The sequence below is a fragment of the Asparagus officinalis genome, chromosome 3, assembly GCF_001876935.1.
Source record: "Asparagus officinalis chromosome 3, Aspof.V1, whole genome shotgun sequence".
NCBI lineage: Eukaryota > Viridiplantae > Streptophyta > Magnoliopsida > Asparagales > Asparagaceae > Asparagus > Asparagus officinalis.
The window spans coordinates 102,583,428-102,598,564 of record NC_033796.1 but is presented as its reverse complement, the minus strand read 5'-3'; the positions used below and the strand labels follow the sequence as shown (position 1 = coordinate 102,598,564).

The following is a 15,137-nucleotide window of genomic DNA, read 5'->3' as shown; positions in this document are numbered from 1 at the left end:
GGGGGGGGGTCTCGGGTTCTGAGAGAAAGGGGGGGGGGTCTCGGTAAAAACGGGCGCGGGGTGCCCAAAATTTTGGGCGCCCGCGCCCGAAATTTTTTTCCCACCCAAAATCTTTAGCGACGGAATATTCCGTCGTTAAAAATTGTTTTAGCGACGAAAATTCCGTCGCTATATAGATATTTACCGACGGAAGTGTAGATTGTCGTTAATATTTTAGCGACGGAAAAGTTTAGTCGCTAAAACAACATTTTCCGTCGCTATAACAATATTTTCCTATGGTTAAATAGCGACGGAAATTCCGTCGCTATAAGTCATGTTATAGCGACGGAATATTCCGTCGCTAAATATCCGTAGGCAATAACCCATTTTCTAGTAGTGGTCTCTAGAGATAATTAAGTCATCCACATAAACTAGAATTTGCAGGAGCAAGAGAGCAACCACTTTGAACTAAGAACTCACCAATCTTATTGTAACAAGCTTGCTTCAATCTGTGTAGAGCTTTCTTTAGTTTGTAGACATATCCATCCTTCTCCTTGCTCTCAAATACCATGAGTTGCTCTATGTAAATCCCTCGATGCACTTCACTAGGTAAAAATGTATTCTTCACATTCATCTACCAAAGCTTCTAACTCTTGCTGATCGCTTAAAAGAACTCTAACATTTATTATCTTAGCAACTATACAAAATATCTTATCCTAATGTAGTCCATACTATTGAGAAAATCCTTAAGCCGCAAGCTTTGTATCTCTTAATCGACCCATTTGGTCGAGTCTTGACCTAATAAACTCATTTGCAAGAGATAGTTTTGACATCCTTAGACTTTGGCACCAGCTCCCAAGTTCGGTTTTGCTATGTGGCTTAAATTTCTTTCTCCATTGCTCGTCTCCATTCGCCAGTCTCCATTCATTAGTTTTGTATGCTTCCTCAAAGGTAGATGACTCTTTCATTTATTCTATAATGGCAACATTAGCATATGATTCAACCTTTTGAGTCTGGCTGATCTTTAGTTCTGTTTTTATGTTTTCTATTTAGCATCTTCTAGTGTTATCTAATAAACACCAGTCTTTCATGGATTATACTTCATTACGGATGTTGAAGAATTCGATTTCATCTTCCTTGACTAATGTAACTCTTCTTCTTGACTTGGGTTTCCCGTCTTCTCTTCTAACTGATCCTTCAGATCTTTAGAATTAGGTAGCACAACTTTTTGTGAAGCCCATCAAGATGAGGCTTTGTCAAGCACTACATTTCTTAATGTATAGCATCATCTGATTGTAAGATTACAACATCTCCATCCTTTTCTTTTATAGTTGTAACGAATAAAAATGCACCTTATGACTTTCTTATCAAACTTGCTGTGTAGGTGATTAGGCACAAAGACATAACAGACACATCCAAAAACTATAAAATGACTCACTATGGGTTTGATATTCCACAACTTCTTGAAAGGAGACATTAACTCTAACTTCAGTTTTGGTAGTTGATGATCACATGCACCACCGTCTTCATACACTCCACCCAAAAATGCTCTGACATGTTCCTAGCGTGAAACCTACATCAGGATATATTAGCAAGATGACAATTCTTTCTTTCAGTAATATCATTCTATTGCTGAGTATTTGTGATAATCATATTTTATTATAATTTTATATCCTCATTATCTATTTTACATGAATAAATATGCCACTAATAATTATTTTTATCTTTAAATACAGGTTAATGAAGAATAAATCCTAAAAATCCCATCTCTTAACAAAGACCCCTTGCGTAAATGAAGAAATGAAGCAAAAGAGAAATCAAGAAGCCCATTGGAAAATCAAATTGTTAATTTATCCAAAAGCCCATTGATTTAATAAAAAAACAAGTATGAAGCCCCAAGCCCAAAAGCCCAAAGCCCAAAGCCAATACAAGAGGGAATCTGTGGATGGCAAAAGGAAGAGGCTGAGTATCGATACCAGCATCGATGCTGGCATCGATACCCGTATCGATACCAGCATCGATGCTGGCATCGATACCTACGAGACTATAGCACGTTCTAGGGATGAAATTTGCTTGTTTTGGATAAGTATTGATCCAATGGCTCATATTCATTGATGTTTACTATAAATAGGGGTAGAGAGTGAGGGGTTAGACGTGTGAAAAATTTTGTAACTCTATTTAGAGAGGAGGGTTACTCTTAATTGAGAAGACCTTCCAAATTTGTAACTTTTGTTACAATTAATAAAAGAATTTTTCTCCACTTTAAAATTTTTTTCTCCTCTTTGTTGAATGATGAGGATGGAGATGAAGAGCAATTTGAAGGTTTGCATTTCTTTTATTTTCCTCTTTTATTTTCCTCTTTTATTTTTTAGTAATTTTTTTATTATTGCTTATTAGTTAGATTTACATTCATGCTTGTAGTGTAAATTTATTTTCTTATTTTTTTATTTCTTTTTGCACTTTAATTTGTAGAGTAGATTTATTTTCATGCATTTAATTTTTATAATTTATTTTGTAGTTTAGATTGCACTTTAATTTGTAGAGTAGATTTATTTTCATGCATTTAATTTTTATAATTTATTTTGTAGTTTAGATTTTAATTCTTTGTAGTTAGATTTATTTTTTTTTATTTTGTAGTTTAGATTTTAATTCTTTGTAGTTAGATTTATTTTTTGTTCATAGTTTAGATTTTTAATTTTTTATTTTTGTAATTAGTTCTTTTTCTTTTTGCTTTTATTTCTTAAGATGTGAAATTAATTCTTATAGGAATCTTAGAATTATATGAAACTAGTCTAATTTCCTTTATATTGTATGAATTATTCTCTTACAGTTAAATATTCATGTTTAGGATAATCAACTAGAGAACTAATTGGTAGAAGAAGAATTTGATAATCTATGCGGTTATACTTGTGAATTCTAGGATTACTATCTTGTTGTTGTTCTTATCATGAATAGTAATTTTGACTTAGATGATAATTTGATAGGTTATACTTTCCTTAAATGGTTTGATAGTCTATGCTTAATAAATCTAAGTTGAAATATGATAAAAAGAGAATAGTTTGTATTTTATAATAGATTAGCTAGTGGATTCAATTCTAGATCTCTCATATCTTTAATTGAATCCTCCATCTTTTGTTTTCTTGTTTTTTTTCTATTTTTTTTCTTGTTTTTTATTTTATTCTTTGATTCTTTCTTCTCTTCTCTAAAATTCAATTTCTTGTCACTTGCATATATTCAAAACAATCACTCATCATATCTCTCTCCATAATCACACTTATTCTTTAATCCTATTTTTGTCACGCACAAAACATAAGAACCAATTCTAATAATCTCTTAAAATCACCTTCCACGTGGGATCGATAACTTTTTATACTATAACTTGATCAATTATACACTTGCAATTTTGGTACATAATTATGATGCATCAATTTGGACACGTTATCACCAAATCCTGCACTATTTTAGGTAGTCATAGAACTCGTTTGATGTATACTCTTCGCTATTGTCTGTGCTTAGGCAGCATATCTTATTGCTAAGATCTCCTTCAATTTCTTCTTGGAAGTACTTGAATTTAAAGAGTGCATTGGATTTTTTCTTCGGAAAATAAATCCAAACATACCTCGAGTAATCACCAACGAAAGTGATCATGTACCGCACACCACTAATTGATTCTAGCTTCACTCGACCAAATACATTTGAGTGTATGAGTTCCAAAGGTTTCTTAGCTCTAAACTTTGATTCTTGATACAATAATTGATACACCTTATCATACCGTCTACCTCCGCACATAGTGCCTCTTCGAATCTTCTAGTGTGGAAGACCCTTCAATATTGACTTCTCCATCATGATCTTGAGCTTGTGATAGCACACATGACCAGGCCGAGTATGCCACAAATCAGTTTTGTCATTCTTCTGGGCTTTATTTATGTACACTAATTCCACTAACATTATATAGATTTTACTCTTTGTCCCACCATAATAGGTTCGCCTAACGGCTTCAATTTTTTTGTATACTTGGCATCTTGTGGCCTAAATTCTACAAGATTTTTAGAAGTTGTTAATGAGGAAATCGATAGAAGATTCTTTTTCATACCCGATACATAGAATACATCCTATAGTTGTATATGATCCGAGTTGTAGTGCGGCGTAAATAGAATCTTTTCAATGTGCGTGATAGACATTCTTAAAATATTTGCTATCATAATTTCTTGGCCACTTTTATACTCCTTCCTTTTGATGAACTTCGCATTGTATCATATCATGGTTTGGAACATCCATAATTGATGATCAAATCTTTACTGTAGTTGATTTCTTTATGATCTCAAACTGCTGCAAGTGCGAACTCAGATTCCTTGATAATCAGGGTTAGTGCCATATCAACAATCTCTTCTTCGTTGACTGGTGCTTCTTTAATGATGGCTACAGATGCTTCAGCAACCCATTGTTCTTCATCGTCTATCTATGTGATGTTGCGGCATTGCCCTCTAGCTGTCATCTCTTGTAGCAGAAATCTCTAGTAAAGTGGCCTTTCTTCCTGTAGTTGTAGCAATCTCTATCAGATCACCTTGCTCAGTGATCACTTTGGTCCTCACTCTAATGTGATTTGCTAGTGTATGGTCTTCCTGTCTGACTCTTTGAGCTAGCCTTCTCATATCGCTCATTGTTCGTGCCTCTTGGTTTGCATCTTTCCTTATTGCTAAAGAGCATTTCATCTTCACTTTTTATTGCAAATGTCAACCATTTGTTTGGCTAAGGTTTTCATTGTATCTAGGGAACTCTCTAGTAATGTTGATTAAGTCAGCTAGCCATGTGTAATAGCAAGGAGCCCGTGGTACTTTGGTCTCAAACCAAGGATTGCACCCGACAGTCTAGAATCTAGATCTAGCTAAACAATATTTGAACAAGCTATTTTTACTAGTTTAAAGTACGAATTGATTATCAAATTCTTTTAATGCAAGGTCATTAACTGATTCTCAAGGACCTAGAGTTGAGCAATCATTCTTCTTCAAGACATATATGAGATCTTCTAATATTTTCTTTAGGCCATACATGGCTTTGTCAGGCTTTATATTCCATTTCCTTGGCACTTCACCTGCTTCTTGAGGTGTTATGGTTTTAGCACCATCGAAGTCCTCTCATACGACCTTTCTTTGTAAATAGGACTTTAAATATGTCTCTCAATAACTATAGTTATTTTTATTGTGTTTGTTAAGTGTGACAGTAGTGTTTGTTAGATCTATCATCATGATGTGGTACCGTTTCAATATCTCCACATAAGTTTGGTCCTCGACTAACCAGCTTCATAGTCCTAGATTGAGCATGAATTTCGGCCTTCATGAGCACCAGTAGGATCACTGTAGGAGAGAGTTGGACCCTAACCGACTGCTCTGATTCTTGTTGAGTTCAAAAAGATGGTGGATACTAAGAAATATTTTATTATTATTTCTCTAGTAGTACAATGCTCAATACTCTCTCTAATACAAATTCTCTCTCTACTACAAACTCTTACACTCTTTTACAAACACGCTATTATGTTTCTCTATTTCTTTCTCTCCCTTTCCTTATTTCTCTCTATGTTCCTTTGGGATTCAGATCCCCCACTGCAAGAAAGGTAGTGGAGAGACACTACTTTATCAGAATCCTTGATTGTCTAATTAATGAATATGATTTATGTTTGAGTGCAAATTAGATATTAGTGCAATACATGAGGGTATGAGGAGTGCTAAATTTAGAATAAATCTAATCACTCACAAATAATTAAAAATCAGTACAAAAAGTAGTGGTCTCTCCGCTAATTTTTTCGAAGTAGAGAGTATCCAAATTTATTTTTTGCTATAGGAATACAAATCAATGAAGGGTTAGGGGGTAATTTATAGGCTTTATTTGTGCTTGGTAAAAATTGTTAGTGGTAGGAAATTACTATTGTGATGATGGCTGCAGTATGTAGGCGTCAAAAATTAACTATAGGTTCTCGCACGTAGTTTGAAATGGAAAGAAGGCGATGAACGCTATTATCCGAGTCAGAGAAAATTATCTGAGTCAAAGTGGATCATTCGATGCCATAAAAAAAGAAGTGAAAGAACGCACGTGAAACGTTGAAAGACGAAGCAAATACAATCAGATTACTTTGAGGTGATCGGCACGAAGAAGTGATATTTTGACTATGATCTGATTCAAATACGAAAAATCAGGTGATAAACGTCCTCTGCGTGTGTTTGAAGAGAGTTATAATTTTTTTATTTTATTTGTGTAAGCGAGTAATCTTATAAAAATATTAACTCTTTTGAATCTGTAATTAATAAATAATTATAATGGATTCTACAAATAAACTAACTTTTATCCTAAACACGCTGGCGACCACAATGAGAGCCAACAGCCTCGTCACCGAGGCTGTCGTATCGCAACTAAGGATTAAGATCCCGGTTGATGCAGAGGTCGAGTATAAGTTCGACCAGACCAAGTTCGAGGAATACATCTAATCCTCCTTCTCAAGATCTTCCACGCCCTGCAGGTGCAAGAAAATCTCACCTTTTGAGAAGGTTTACACGTTAACGAAGGCTCGGGGTGACTCTCACCCAATTGTTGCTGAGGCTTCTCCTCACAATGCTTCTCCGGCATCTAATGAAGCTGAGATTTTAGATCACAATGACTCCTCTTCAGTACAGGAGTTGTTTAACGAAGGCGCGCTGACTCTGAGGAAGAGGACTCGTCAAAGGCAACTCCAACGTCATGCACGTCAGCTTGCCAAGACCTTGGAATCGGTTGATGGGATCCGTTATCACAGGGATCTAGAGTTCAGGAAGCGTCAAGTGACTCAACCGCCTCAACGGCACACAGTTGATTCCTCCTCCAAGTCATCAACCAGCGAATGAGTTCTTGTTAAAAGAGCCCGTTCAACTCTCAAGGAGCGTATCTAAAACCATCGTGCACATGCCGCACGCACGCGTGCCTTAGTACGAAAGGCGCAAGACATGAAGCAGGAAGAGGTGGCTAAAAAACTACCAAAACCATGCCGAATTTGGAGGTCAAAGTCTAGAACAACGACTGAGAAGATTAACGATCGCGGGTCACGTCAAGGTGACCCGGTCAGCCGCAAGTCACATTAATGTGACCCGATCCGCGGAACGATCGCGGGTCACGTCAAGGTGACCCGGTCAGCCGCAAGTCACATTAATGTGACCCGATCCGCGGTAGGTCATATCAATGTAACCCGGCTATCTGCGAGTCACCTCAAGGTTGTAGGCGTCTAAAATTGCCTATGAGTCCCCGCACGCAAAGAGTGGACGAATCGAGAAGGTTCACATTAATCAGCTCGTACGCGTCAATCAATTCGTGTGCGTCGGTCAACACACACACGTCAATCAGTTCGTGCGCGTCGGTCAACACGCGCACGTCAATCAGCTCACGTACGTCGGTCAACACGCGCACGTCAATCAGCTCACGTGCGTCAGTCAACACCCGCACGTCAATCAGCTCGCGCGCGTCAGTCAACACGCGCGTGTCAATCAGCTCACGCGCGTCGGTCAACACACGCACGTCAATCAGTTCGTGTGTGTCGGTCAACACGTGCACGTTAATCAGTTCGTGTGTGTCGGTCAACACGTGCACGTTAATTAGCTCACGCGTGTCGATTAACACGCGCACGTCAATCAGCTCAGCGCATCGGTCAACACGCGCGCGTCAATCAACTCACGCGTGTCGGTCAACACGTGCGCGTCAATCAGTTTGTGCGTGTCAGTCAACACGTGCACGTCAATCAATTCGTACGTGTTCAATGCAGTCCCGTAACGAAGCGTACAAGTCGGCGAATCGACCAAAGTAGCAAAAAGTACAAGTCCCGCAAAGAAACGCGTCACGTACAACAAGTCGACGAATCGACCAAAAGAGAAAGGAGTTCGACAGAGGTGACGGACCCGTGCTGCACGGACGGATCAGACCGACCCGTGCCAGCGCGGGTCGGACTGGCGCAGGTTGGATTTGTCCGACCCGCGCAAGCGCGGGTCAGACCCTACTGACCCACGCCCCACCCGAGTCAGTAGTGTCCGTCACACTGTTTCAACCCCCGAATGCATTTTCGACGGTTTTAAAATAGTTTTCGTAGGATTTATCTGTTCCAGGGGTTCTCAACCGACTTGATACCATCAACAAACATGGTTAGGCTGTTATTAACTAAAGATAAGGCCAAATTACTCATTCTCATCTAAATAACCGCACCAAAGGTCTATAAATATAAGCCCAAGGCCTCCATTTTGTAGAGCTGAAATTTTATCAAGAGGACGAAGTGCTGTTAGATTGAGGAGTCAAGGAGCACGAAATTTCAGCGAAGGTTAGCGAGACCCGGCGAACTTCAGCATAAAGAGGAAGATTTTTGAAGGATCCGCGTTCGTATTTCTCCCGTCCGTTCCTTGATATTAGGCTTTGTCTTAATCTCGAGAAGAGCTACTGATTTCTCTTGGTCGATCTCAGCGCTTTAAGCAAATACTCCTTGGTGAAGTAGGAGCTCTATCAAAATTTTCAGCAACCGGATCTGATCGACGACGGTCCACGGATATCAACATCCCCGGCACAGGTAAAGAACTCATGTAAGCAGCGGGTGATAAACTTCCGTTGCGCTGTTTGACAAGAGTTGTAATCTTTATTTTCATTGTATAAAGAAGATCTTATAAAAAGATCAACTTTTCATTTCATTTGAGTTTATTATAATGACCAAAGTTGTAATAGATTCGATGACAATGAAAACGTTAACTTTTGACCCAAACAAAGGTGACCCGTGACGGGGCCGAGCCAGACAGGCTTCCATGGCTTTTTCTCCACTTCCGTCGAGTTTTGTTCCTATTCCGATGGATCCTATACCTCTGGTGAAGCCTCATGACAATGTGGATCCCTCTCAATCCAAATTAATGATGGAAAATCACCTTCGCCCTTTACACGAGGATCGAGGCAAAGCTCAGGTTAAACAATGCTTAGGTCCGGTGAATGAACCCTGAGCGACTCTTCAGACTGGGGGCCGTATATATCCTCCGAACAAGCCGAAGCCATCCCGTATAGGGGAAACTCTAGTTTCCACCCACTTGGGGGTGCATATCCAAGACCAAGATAAATCCATACGAAAAGCTTATCCAGGTAGTATTATCAAGATGTAGTTGCCCCAGGACCATTTCACAAAGGGTCTCGATAATCGAGAAACTTGCAACTAAAGCGTCAAGGCTTAGATCAAGATGCTCCCGCAAAAGAAGATCAGCTATTCAAGATGATGAATTCCCGAAAGTCACCGTCAACATGGCTGACAAAGGAAAGTTTATGTCTACTTCGAATGATGCTAATCCTGACTTTTCTTTAGGAAGAAAAGTCAATTCAGAGATAGCCAAACAAATGTCTCTTCTCCAGATGGAAGCCGTCAGACATGGGGATTACCTAAGGATGCACGAAGAACTATCTTCGGAAGATGAATTTTTGGATACTTGCTCCGCAATCACCTCCAACAATACAATGTCTAGCATGAGGCGAGCAAAAGAAGTATTCATGATCACTACTGAACACATGGCTGAGCTACTTCAAGAAGCTTTAGCTAAGCAAAAGAAGAATTTAAGGCTGAGATGGAGTTAACCGTGCAACGGATGAAGGAGTTGCATGACCAACAGCTTCAAGCCTTATCAAATCAGCTATGAGAATCCAGTCATCGCAATCATGTTGGTAGTGACTCAGATGTGGAGGAAAATTACAACGCTGATACCCTTCCCGATGACAAAGAGACTAGGCAATAACAACAACGCTGGGGGTGGCCCCATCACTAATGACATCGCTGGGGTGGTCCCATCATTTCTCCTCAAAATCGCCCAAAAAAGATACAGGCAAAGACGAGAATATGAAAGAGCTGGAGAATAAAGTCAATGCCTTAATGTCCGCTCAAGAAGTGAGAAAAATGGGCATTCTGTGTCTGTATCCAAGAGAGTGAGATTCAATCCCGTACCCGGCGAAGTCCATCCTAATTAACTTCACGTCATTCGATGGGAGAGGCTCACCCACTCAACACTTGATCTATTTCAAGTCTTATTTGAGAGCGGTCTCCATAAATGAACCACTGATGATCCGGTCATTTGTAGGCACCCTTCACGGAGACACCTTCGATTGATATCGATGTCTCAAGACAGGGAGTGTCAACTACTGGGATGATATGGAAAGCTTATTTCTTAGCAATTTCTTCGATGATGACACTAAAGTGTTAATTGGAGCTCTTTTGGACGAGAAGCATGAAGACAGAGTTTTAGTTGACACTTTTGTCAAACACTTCTAAAACAAGAGGATGAACTGCTGAGATCCGGTCACAGAGGAGTTCATACTCCAGACCTGCCATCACAATCTCTCCCTCAATGTCCTGAAGTCATTGGGGTCGTCCCCTCAACCACCTGGAAGAAATTTAAACTGCATGGAGAACAAGTCGAGCGCTTTCTCAGAAGGAAAAAGGCTGAGAGAAGCCAATTGACAACGCATGTGGTTACTGTTGATGTTAATTAGACGTCCTAACAACAACCTCAGAAACAACGAAGGACTCCGGATCTGAAACTCCAAAAAGAGTACACGTTCCAGGATGAGGAAGTCCCAGCCATCTTGAAATACCTCCTCGCCAATAACAAAATAGAGCTACCACCTATTAAAGATCAGGAGGGAGCTAAGAGGATTACAGATCCAAACTACTATGCGTACCACAAGAGGGTTCTTCATCCCATCAAGGCTTGTTTCAGCCTTAAAAATAAAATTCAAGCCAAAATCCCCTCTCGATTCATTCCACGAACGAGAGGTCCACTTCCAGATCGAGCGACTAGACCTTTAAACAGTTAGGTTCATTCCTCCATTCTCACTTGGTCAAACTTTTAAATAGTTAGGATCACAACCAAAATCCTCTCTCGATTCCTTTCACGAATGAGAGATCCACTTCCAAATTGAGCGACTAGACCTTTAAATAGTTAGGGTCGTTCCTCCATTCCCACTTGGTCAAACCTTTAAACAGTTAGGACCACAACTAAAATCCTCTCTTGATTCCTTCCACAAATAAGTGGTTAACTTCCAAATTGGACGATTAAACCTTTAAACAGTTAGAGTCGTTCCAAACCTCACTCGGTCAAACCTTTAAATAGTTAGGACCAAAACTGAAATTCCCTTTCAATAAACAAAAGACCTCCACCCACATCGAGCGATCAAACTTTTAAACAGTTAGGATCGTCTCAATCTCCTCTCTGGTCAAACCTGTAAATAGTTAGGGCTAAATTTAGAAGTTTATCTTGATAAATGAGAAATCATTCTTCAGATTAGACAACCAAACCTTTAAATAGTTAGGGTTATCTAAATATTTTTGATTCTCAGAGTAGAGATCCCAATCTTAGTTTCACCCTTCAGATTCTTGAGGTGGAGATCCTACTTTGAGTTTCTTTTGCACCTATAGATAGAATATAAAATTCTTCCTCTCTAGCACATGGTTCGTCTATGCCCTAAGAAAAGACACAACACGGCTCCTCAGTACCAAATTTCATGCGTCTCACGCATGAGGAACTTTATCTCGACTCTTAAATAGAGATAAGTCTACGCGTAACACATGTTGTCGGGTAGTCTGTTCCCACAAAAATGACCAAGCCTATGTATTCAATATCATAGCACCAAGTCTAAAAGAGTTTATTCTCTTAGCACAACGTTACATGCAGAACGGACTTAAACAGTCCGTATGCTAGCCCGACTCAAACAGTAGTCGGTAAAGGCTCATCAAACCTCTTGATGACTGAGGGTTTACCAAAAATCCTATAAATATGATAGTCATTGATGCACCAGCTTTATCAGTTGGTCTCGTAATTTGATCATCCGAGACAACATCAAATCCAGCCCGGCAATCACCTTTCTTCAAGCGAGACAATTGAACCCATCTCAGACACACGGGGCATGATATATTATCTCTCACACACAAGACAGCATCAAAGAAGCCTCTCCAGTGGTTGTGGTCGTATCAGCTCCAATGGCTAGTCCCACAACCAAAACTTCCCTGTGGTTAAGTAAAACCCGACAAATATATAATAGTCACGTCAAGAGAAACTCCGTACAAGCAGATGAACCAACAGTTAGTCTTGCAGTCTCTACACTTGGTCCTACCACGTCCCAATGCCGATCAACATGTGGTAGATGAAAGTCCACACCGTTCAATGCATTTTAATGAAGGTCTATGCCAGCCGATACATCGACAATTTTTGCCAAAACAAGGCTCAGGATGAAATATCAATTCAATTAATTTAGGGAGTTTAATCATGATTCAGATACAAACTCCCTATGAGAATGATCAGTTCAACGTCAACCCAATGACACGAACTAAATTCAGATATCAACACATCGGTTTCAGTTACAGTCAGTCGATAAACACATCACCGGAAGAATTTTAGCTATTCGACAAATTACTGAATATGCTGAAAGATAAAGAATATAAGAATTGAAGATTGAGCCTATCATATCCAAAGTATTCTAGGCTTCTCTATAAAAAAATAAGCCAGAAACACTTTAGAGGGGGTATCTGTAGCCGTTAAGAATTACCTATAGGTTCCCGCACGTAGTTCGAAATAGAGAGAAGGCAATGAACGCTATTATCCAAGTCAGAAAGAATTATTTGAGTTAAAGTGGATCATCTGATGCCATAAAAAAAGAAGTGAAAGAACGCACGTGAAACGTAGAAATGTGTGAAACGAAGAAGCAAATACAATCAGATTACTTTGAGGTGACCCACACAAAGAAGTAATATTTTGACCATGATATGATTCAAATCAAAAAATCTCAAAAGATAAAAGTTGTAGCACTCTTCGTTAGCTTTTTAACGCATATTAAATTATCTTATTCCGAGGTCGTACATGAGAGTTAAGGCCAAACTACTGTGCAGGTCATAGTAAGGTGACTTGCACATGTGCGGGTCACCTTGAGGTGACCCGCATGAAAAAGTATTATTTTCAATATGGCTCGCATCGAATATGGAAAAGGTCAAAAGATAAAAGTTATAGCTCTATTCGTTATCTTTTCAACTCAGCTTGAATCACCTCATTCCGAGGTCGGACGTGGGAGTTAAGGCCAAAATACCATGTAGGTCACTCTAATGTGACCCGCACAGGTCCGAGTCACCTTAAGGTGACGCGCAAGCCTGCGGATAACGTTGGACTGACTCGCACCCGAAACCTCCAAAACGTGTTTTTAACTGTTTTCTTGGGATTTGTTGGTTCCAGAGCCTCCTAACTGCTTGGATATCATATCTAAATATGGTTAGGCCGTTATTAACTCAAGATATGGCCAAATCATCAAATCTTATCTGAAAACAAAGCTTCTGAAGTCTATAAATACAAGCCTAGGGCCCTTATTCACAGAATCTGAAAATTGGAGGCGAGGTGCTGTCAAATTGGAGAGTGAACCACGAATTTTAGAGGAGGGCTAGCAGATCTTGGCGAACTCCAGCATAAAGAGGGAGCTATTTGAAGGACCTGGGGTCTGTTTCATCATTCCTTGAGATCAGACTTTGTTTTGATCTCGAGAAGAGTCGTAATCTCGCTTGGTCGAGATTATCACTTCTGTGATTGTTTCTTTTATGAAGCAAGATCATTAAAATTTTGTTTTGTCAACCAGATCTGATCCACGGCGGTCCATAGACTAACGTATCCCTGACACATGCAAAGATCTCACGCAAGCAGCGGGTGATAAACATCCTCTGCGTGTGTTTGAAGAGAGTTGTAATTTTTTTGTTTTTTTTGTGTAAGCGAGTAATCTTATAAAAAGATTAACTCTTTTGAATCTGTAATTGATAAACAATTGTAATGGATTCTACAAATAAACCAACTTTCACCCCAACCACGGTAGATGAGGGTAGGTGAGTTGTTTACTTCAACACACCATAACATTACAACTTTCACTTTTCATCATAAATTTAGAGTTTCGTGTAATAAAACGAGCTTTAAAATGATCGCGAGCAATTCATATTCAAATTTCCATTAGACTTCCTGTCGCCAAAACCTATTCTTATCATGCTATAGTCTTTATTATCTGTACTTCTATTAATAGTGCAAGTGTAATTGAATTGATCAGCATTTTTGGTTTATGTACTGATTTCTTCAACATGGGGCCGAAGTGTATTGAGCCCACTTATAAACGCTAGTTCTTCTTGTCTGTGATACTATTTTGTACACTATCTACTATTATATACTCCCTCATCCATCGTTAAAAGAGGCTAAGAAAAAAAATTGGGAGTCGTGGCTACTTGAGGTTCTCAAAGGATAAGGAGACCAATTTGGCTTTGATATATATAAGCCTGTGCATTAACAAACAAAGAAAAAGAGAAGTACAAGCGAACAACTTTGGATAGGACATAGAGCATATATTGGAAACCAAATATTAATTGGACTCATATGATACTTATAGTTTGTGACTTTCTCAGCAGGCTGGCCTACAATCTTTGTCCAATGAGGAAGACATGATTCGAAATGAGGGTATGGCCTACAACCTTTATTTAATTAAATTTATACAAACTAAAAAAGTATTGTTATTTCATAATAAATTTTGCAAAATGTACTATTTTTTGTGTGTTTTGCTTAAAGCTCACAATAACTTTTTCGTTTTTTGGTTTAGCGAGAGAACTTCCCCATGATCCTTTGGACCATAGATATCAAACACACAGGTGTGGTAAAGAGGCATCACCAAAGCACGACCTTAGGTATTTCACGAAATTAAATTCTTGTGGGTGCTCATGAACCTTGTTTTAGCTAAGTTACCATATTCTGATTAATAAACAATCTCTCCACTATAAAAAATAGTAGCAAAGAGATCACTATTATAAATTTTAACCGTTAATTATATAGTGGGTGGTTGTGATACATTATAATTCTAACACTCATCGTACCTCGTATATTGTATTCGTTCCTAATTGACTAAAAAAGTTCATAAACCACCCACAAGATAAGCAATGGTTGTAATTAAGTAGTGAGAGGATTCGAATAAGGGATGCATTTGGTCTGGATACAGCTCAAATATGATACTTACCATATCTATATTCGTTTACCCATCTCAGATACAGATACAGATACAGATATAGATATATCTCAGTAAGAAAAGTTTATATCCATATCTGCTAAAATTTGATATTTATATATATA

At 38.8% G+C, this 15,137-nt stretch overlaps 1 protein-coding gene across 3 annotated transcripts in view; it reads right to left on the bottom strand.

Moving 5' to 3' along the window:
- Positions 1-15,137, bottom strand: part of LOC109835425 (sulfate transporter 3.1-like) — a 29,123-nt gene that overhangs the window by 11,444 nt on the left and 2,542 nt on the right. The gene's annotated exons all lie outside the window — the stretch shown is intronic.